This window comes from Parasteatoda tepidariorum, chromosome 1 (assembly GCF_982258835.1).
Source record: "Parasteatoda tepidariorum strain Cologne lab strain chromosome 1, Ptep-v5.0, whole genome shotgun sequence".
NCBI lineage: Eukaryota > Metazoa > Arthropoda > Arachnida > Araneae > Theridiidae > Parasteatoda > Parasteatoda tepidariorum.
The window spans coordinates 77,869,685-77,876,277 of NC_141755.1; positions in this window are offsets into that span (position 1 = coordinate 77,869,685).

A 6,593-nucleotide genomic window follows, 5' to 3' on the forward strand; every position below is an offset into this window, starting at 1 on the left:
TTGAAAAAATTTTGGATTGTGTAGTATACAATTTTTTTCATTGTTTTAAAAAACATAATTTTTCGTTGCAAAATACAACAATTTGAGAGAAATCGGACGAATAGTTACTATGAAATCGAACTTTGAAAAAGTCGTATTTTAAAAATTCGGTTTCTGAGGAACTATTCAATAGTTTTCGCTGAAATTTTGTGTTTTACCATGTAAAATTGCATTCTTTTAAATTATGTAAAAATATTTATACCATGAAATCCAAATTTCTTTCGACTATTCTTATTTAAAATTAAAAAAAAAAAATCTAAAAATTATTTGTTGTACGGAATTATCCTTGGATAAAAAAATTTTAAAAGTAAGAGTAATTTTTTTTTTAATTTGTTCAAAAAATTCTCGAGACATAGCAAAATACGCAATCTTTTCAAAAATTATTGCTTTGCAACATTGTTATGATATCATTGCTTATTTGTTTTAAGGGAATCATTTCATTAAGATTTGTAAATAAGTTTTTGTTTTGAGAATAATAATAAAAAATTGACATGTTCTTTTTTTTAAGTTTCAAATTTCCAGTTTCCTGTTTTAAGTTTCAAACTTCCTAGTTTTTCAAAGTTTTCGGTGCATAATTCTTGATTTTTTTTAAAAAAAAACTATTGTTTTGAAACTATTTTATGATATCATAGTTTGTTTGTTTTATAAAGGAAACGTTTAATTATGGTTTTTACTCATTCAGGTTTATCGAATCATAAAACCTTTTTGAAAAAAAAAAGATGAATTAAACTAATTTATCTAAATTTTTGAAAATCAATTTTTCGAAAAATCACGTAAATTTTTTGAAATTAATTGTATATAAAATCATCTAAATTTTTTTGAAGTTAATTTCTTATAAAACCTTTTCTTCTACTTTTAGTTCTAAAGATTGTTTGCAAGGATATGATTTTATTGCTTTTATATGAGAAAGTGCTTTTTTTTAAAGATTAGTATACTCTTTTGTTTTTAGAAACGAAAACTGTAGGAGATTGGAGCGTAAAAATATTTTTCTCGAAAAAGCTTCTAGCGTTAAAGTAACTAATCCTGTTGAGACAAAAGAAATCTACGAATTGAAATTTCCACTTTCTTTTATTGTAGTTTCAAACTTTTTGATTAAATGCCTGAAGCTTGAAAATACTTTTATTTACTTTTTTTTATAAAAAAAATATCACAACCTCGTTCTATGTACAGAAAAGAAATCAAAAAATTAGCTGCTCATTTATTTCTCTCAATAATCCACGATATAATTTCAAATATAATAATTGTACAAAATGAGAATTTGTAAAATGACTCTTATAAACATGATAAGCATTAAACAGAAAGTTTAATATGTATATATATAAATTCAACATACATTTTCTTTGAAAATTATCAATAATGTTTTGGAGATAAACAATTTTTTTGATTTCTGTTTAGAAATGGATTCTACGAATTGTCTAATTAGAAAACGTGAATAAAAAAATTAACTCAGAAGTTTATTTATTTTTTTAAGGCATAAATATAAACTTATTTATTTTTTACTCTATTATGTTTTTCGAAAATGCATTTTTACTGATTTCGAATTCACTGTTAAGAAATCCAATTATCTTCTATAATTTTTCAAAATAAATGATTAACAATGTAAAAATCAATTCACTTAATGAATCTGAGAATATGCTTCTGCTTGCTTACTAAAGATTGAAAAAATAATAAACTAGCATTCTTTTTGCACTCAAATATTTAAATTCTCATTATTTTGCAACTTAAAATTATAATTTTTTTCTTATGATGACCTTTCTAAATCAATCTTAAAGATCTATACCCCATATGGGAGAATCGCATTTCGCTCTAAAAAAAATAATTATTTTTTAAAATCTAATAAATTTTATATTATTTACTTTGATTAGATTTTACATTTTTGGACAAACTATTCTACGTAAAAGAATTTTTACTTTCAGTATAAAATGTCTCTGATTTCTCAGAAGACAAGTTAGTACTTTTTCCAAAGCTAATAAAAAATAAAGCTAATAAATATTTGTAAGTTAAAGTAAATAAAACTATTTTCTAATTTATAAAATATACAGTTGAAGCTTTCTGTGAATGTCAAATGTTAAAAGTTTTTAATAACCGGAATTAATTACATTAGTTATGCTCCAAACATACCGAAAAACCACTCACACAAAAAATGACACCATAAACTCTTAAAAAGTTGTGCTTATAGTTACATGAGCGTAATTAAAATATCACAGAAATGTTTTTATAATTTAACTCTTGAAACTCAAAACGGTTCGCTTTCTTGTAATTATGATTAAAATTTTTTATTTATTCATCTACCATTAATACTTTTCTTTTATTCATCTTCATTAAAAACTTTTCATTATTTCAATCACTTTTTAAATTTTTAATTTTTTTGACCACGAGTAAAACTTTTAATTTAATCAACCGCGATAAAAACTTTTCATTTATTTAACCATAATTTAAACAATTTATTTATTCAACCATGATTAAAACTTTTCATTTATGCAATGATTAGTAATACTTTTCATTTATTCGTTCTCGTTAAAAAATTTTCATTAATTCAACTACTATTAAAACTTTTAATTTAATCAACCGCGATAAAAACTTTTAATTTATTCAACCATAATTTAAACAATTTATTTATTCAACCATGGTTAAAATTCAATGATTAGTAATACTTTTCATTTATTCGTTCTCGTTAAAAACTTTTCATTAATTCAACTACTATTAAAACTTTTAATTTAATCAACCACGATAAAAAATTTTCATTCATTCACCTATGTTTAAAACTTTTCATTGATTCAACCATGATTAAAACAGTTCCTTTATTCGAAAACGATAATAATTCTTCATTTAATTAATAATTAAAAGGATAAAACGTGTTTTTTTTCCAGAAATCAATTTAATATATTTAAAAAATAAACTCATTTTTACGTGGAATAGAAGATCCTAAGTAAAAAATTAGAATCGCCGAGCGAAACATAATTTATTTACTTTTTATTTATTTTTTAGTGCACAATATCCTTATTGAAACATGAGGGAATAAAAATAAAAAAGCAGGAATAAGAATAACGAAGAACATATCTATTTATATAACTGCGATTCTGACAAATACTGTCAGAATTGCAGTATCGTTTTGAAAAATGCTGAAAATTTGCATAAAACTTTTTTTTTAAAATCAAAATATACGAAAGTTTATAAATTTAAGATTTAGTATACAAACAACCTGCGTGATATTCTAGGTTCCTTTAGGAAAGGAATATTAAATGCGTTTAGAAAAACTTTTAAAAACTATTAAATATGGAGTGGAGCAAGCACTTATCCTAAATTTACTCGAAACACATAACGTTGTTTTCGAAATTCTTCTTTATTTGTTCTAAACTACTTTTCAGAACAAATATTTTACGAAATAATATTTCGAATCTCTATCGTAAAAGCAATAAAATATATTTATTGCTTATCTTCCTTACATATTTTGCTCAATAGTTTCATTCTATAGATTTTATATTTTAAATATGTCAAACGTTTGTAATAAATATGAGTAAAAATATTCTATATACTATATACAAATACTATATTAGTTCACTTAAATGAGTAATCCTAAGTAACTGAAACGGAACCTGATCTGGAACTGTCTACGTCACACTGGTCGTAACTTTAAACCGAATTCAATTGTCGTTTATTTATGAAACGTCTTTAAATTATTTATAGCATGAGTAAAATTACGATATATCAGTAAATGTTAACTTATATTTATTAAATTTTTTTAACTCATAATTTGATCAGACAATTAAGGAAAAACACGAAAAGAAATTGTTTGAAACATTTAGTGGATCCTAGATAAGGGCGTCTCAGGCACTGGTAGAAAGATATACTTGATAATAAAAACTTCATTCGATTCGCAAATTATGTCGAAGATAGTCGACATGTTTCGAGTGCTCGAAAATAGACACCTATTCTCAAGACTCTCCAGATGTGAAAGAGGAAAACCAAAAAAAAAAAAAAAATTTGAAACGGAAATATAATGTTGCCAAAGAAGAAGTGGAAAATCAACAAAATGGGAAAAAGAGAGCTAGAAAAACCGTAGTAGCCAAGAATGAAATAGAACTCGTGAAGAAGCCGATGAAAAGTTAAAAAAAATAATAAAGGTGAAAATATAAAACTTGCGCACCATGATAACCTCGAATCTTGTTTCATTTTCGTGAATGCCGATTCTCTTGTTAACGACATGATTTTCGCGGAACCGAGAGGGAATGAAATCTGCTCTTATTTGCCTCTTTCGGCAACTGTGTTTTTTCTAGTATGCACACGATGTTTTAAGTTACAAATAAGTCACCACGAAACATCTTTGAATTAGCATGAATTTTCTCCTAAGAATTAGCATTCTTGGTTCCCAAAACACGAGAGAGTAGTAGCAATTATTTAGAAGTTATGCTTTTAATTATTCAGTCGGGAGATAAATTGAAAGTTTGTCACCTTTAAAGATAATTTTCTTTTTTTTTAATGTTTTGCCTTACCTTTGAACTTTTAAAGCAAAGTAATTTTTTTAAATTCTAATATAAAACCTATGTATCACTCAAAATTAAAAAAAAAAGTATTTAAGATTAGTTAATATTTTGAATTATTTAATTTGGCAGTAATAGAAAATATTACGAAATCAAGGTTATATCCAAATTTGTATACTTTTGAACTTCATAACTTTAAATAACAAAATTCAAAGTTCGAGCAGAATTGATCAACTAATTCTTGAGAAACAATTTTTTTTTAAATTAATATTTTTTTTTAGATTTTAATACTCGAAATATTTTGGATTGATTTCGCTAAAAATTCAGAATTTATGACTATTTTAAAAAATCGTAAGCGCCACCACTGTTGCTGTCTTAAAGTTACATTCTTCTTTGCTGCACAAAAATTACAAGACTTAAGAAAGAGGAAATTGCAATGCGATGTAGAAAAATACTAGCTTTCAAAATTTGAAGTAAAAATCGCCATGCGGGGCGATGTGCAGCCCTTTGGGGTGGAAATTTGACAGGTTACAAGTGCCATTTTTATTTGTAAATTTAAAGCGATTTTTTTTTCGAAATTGTTGGAAAGCTATTGCAATTTTATGTTTTTTTTCGCGAAATTTTTTCATGATTTTTTTTTAAATTTTTAATTTTGATTATTTATTCTTTGTTGTTGAAATTTTTTTCTCCCTCTTTAGAGATCTTTGTGTTGTAAGCTAGCTCTTAAGTTGATGCCAAAAATAACAGAAAAAAGATGAGAGATTAGATATTGCCGGATATTGATTTTTTTTAGAGCAATATGCAGCTTTAAAAAGCAAGCCTTAATGCAAGACAGATAAAATCGTTCAAGATTGAGGCTACCTTCCTATATTTTGATGTTTAAAATTTTGTATCCGTCTAATTAAAAATTCATATTTTTCAGAAAAAAAGTATTTGCTCTGAGTTTAATAATTTAGTTTTCAAGTATTATACATAAAAACTGAAGTATTTTAACTTTCAAGTAAAACCCTTAATTATTTTACTGAAATCTGTTACCTTAATTGATTTTGCAACATAAAATTTCGTCTGCACTAATTAATTTTGATAATTAAAAGTTTCCCATTTCGCTACCACAGATTGTCCTTAACCATTAAGTAATCAGAAATTCGATCAAAGTTTAGTGTTCCGTTTTTTATATTTCGCGCAAATGAATGTTCATTATTCGCGTAATATATTAAAACATCAAAATATAAATTTCTAGATTATTTTGACATATTTTGAAAAACTGATTTTTTTTGTGATGTATTGATTACGTTAAAGAACGAAAAATCTTCCTTACTAAAAGATCGATAATCCAATTTTTCGGCTTATTTTCTCAGAAACTTAATTGTATGCATGCTACTAACGTATTTATTGCTGAAGGGGTTCTTTTTTAAAAATAAATTGGTGGCATACGAAACGAGAAATGCCTTAAATGTCAGGGTTTAGACTATAACGCTTTTGTGAGTAATCAATTACAACACAATACCTATTATAAAATTCTTTAGTTTTTGAAACAGTTTTATGTTCTTTTCTATCAAATATTTGCTGAACATTCTTTCGAACAAGCATGCTTTATCACGAATTTTATCCATGAAGACACCGAAGATAAGCATTTAGCAGTAATTCAAAGATTGTAAAAATGCATTTTTGTAACTTAATTATTATAATTGGGAGAAATTTATCGAATATCCATATCCATGCAAAATTTTATGTTTAACTAAAATAAGTGGCAGTCATTATAAGCATTTTTAATTTACAATTATTTTGAAAAGTATCATTTTGTTAAGGAAGGTACTTATGTTACATTATTTAAATATTTAATTTTAATATTTAAACGGTTAAATTAGAAGGTGTGTTTGATTTTATATTTAGGCCACTCTTCAAATATTAAGTTTCATTTTTGGAAAAGAGTAAGTAAATGAATTTAAAATAGATATTTTGAAAGATTTTTATATATATTTTTTCTTCTGAATTATTTAAGGCTCATTGATATTTTTTAAAGCAAAATACTTTCATGAAAGTTGATAGGACTTTCTGCTATTTTTGTAATAC